Raw genomic sequence first — 1,865 nt, 5'->3', positions numbered from 1 at the left:
AGGGAGTAGATCACTCGGCACATGTCCTTGAAAAGTAGATTGCACCTGACCCCTCCTTTTCTTTCTTTGATCCTGTCAATCATGAGCTAGAACTCCCCTCTAACATGTGCTTACACTATAATACACTGATGCACTATAGCCCCAAAACAAATGGGCCAAGCAGCCATTGACTAAAACCTCTGGAACTGGTCAGCCAAAATAAGTATTTTCTCTTATTAACATGTTTATCTCAGGTATGTTGTCATAGCAAGTGCATAGATAGAAATTCAAGTAATAGAAGAGGATTTTTCAGAGAGAGGGTATAAAGGATATGAGAAGAGTCTCAGTGCAGAATTCCCAGAAACAAATATTTAATCCTGAGCAAACAAGATGAGTGAGCTGGTGAAAACACAAGAGGTGTACAAGAGCCTGAAAGAGGGGACCTTCTGGGAGGATATAAATGGTCTTAGCTTCTAGTATCTAAACTATGCCTGCATCTCAGATAGATAGATAGATAAACAGATAGACAGACAGGTAGGTAGATAGAAACTGCCCAATCATTGCTTTGTTAATGACACCTCCATTTCTCTCATTCCTCTAAGTAGCAAACTTCTTCAGAGTTGCATTCCATTTCTGTCACCTAGGTCAATGGTTATTTTTCCATTCTCTACTTCTTTAAAGATTAATTTTAATTATTTGTGTGTGTCTGTGTGTAGGTGCCAAAAGAGGCCAAAAGAGGGCATTAGATTCCCCAGAGTTGGAGCTATAGGTTGTGAGCTGCCTGATGTGGGCTCTGGGAACCCAGCTCAGGTCCTCTGGAAGAGTAATATGTGCTCCTGACCACTGAACCATCCCTCCAGCCCATCATCATTCTCCTACTTCTTTACAAGAGCAAAGTGGAAAGTTCTCTGTTCTTGTTTCTTTACAGATTGACGTGGATTTTTAAAATCCTCATTACTCCAATCCTTGTTTTCATGCAGATTAATCCCAGTTTGTTGTATATAATTATGTTCAATGACTTAGCAATTGAGATCAAGATTTATTCAAAGATCTTCAAGGGGAAAAAAGATTTTGGTTGTCTTATATAACTCACCAGACTGAGGGGAAAAAAAATCTATAAATGTCTGCTGAGAGTCATTCAGGAATTACACTTCCCGCTGACAGTGTGAGAAGCGGGCTCAATCTATGACTCAGCTTGCAATCAATGGAGCATTATGCTTCAAGGAAATGGGAAAGTCTCATACCAATTTAGAATTTGTCACTAAATCTAGTCTGACTCTTTATCCAAAGAGAAATGTAGCTTTGTACAAGCAAGGCTTGAGATCTTGGGTCTTTGTCTACTTCCTGGGGGCCTTGACTAACAAGATTTGCTCTCATGAAAAGTGACATCATGCAGGCATGCCTCAAATCAAGACAGGGAAAGAGAGAGGACTGTGGGTGGAAAATAGGGAGAAGTAGGTGGTAGAGTTGGGATCTAAAGAAAAGTAAGGATGGCTGGGCAGTGAATTGTGAAGAATGGAGGAGGTTTATACTCTCAGCCTGTGCTCACTCTTTTACAGTCATCATCTGCAAATTTCCTTTGGCTCTCTCTTTGACTCAAACTTAAGACTCAAGCACTGAGAGGAGCCAGTTGAGTACCTACTGCTCTTACAAAGGACCTGAGTTCAGTTCCCAGCACCCACACCAGATGGTTCACAGCCACCTGCAGCTCTAGCTGATGCCCTCTTCTGACCTCCAAAGGCACTCCCATACACATGCATGTACACACACACACACACACACACACACACACATACACAAACACACTGCATATAAATAAATAATAAATTAGAACCTCGTGTGATGGTAAATGACTTTGATTCCAGCATTCAAGAGGCAGAGAGAGG

The sequence above is a fragment of the Peromyscus californicus genome, unplaced genomic scaffold, assembly GCF_007827085.1.
Source record: "Peromyscus californicus insignis strain IS unplaced genomic scaffold, ASM782708v3 Scaffold_11__1_contigs__length_118956290, whole genome shotgun sequence".
Taxonomy (NCBI): Eukaryota; Metazoa; Chordata; class Mammalia; order Rodentia; family Cricetidae; genus Peromyscus; species Peromyscus californicus.
Note: the sequence above shows the minus strand (reverse complement) of the source record.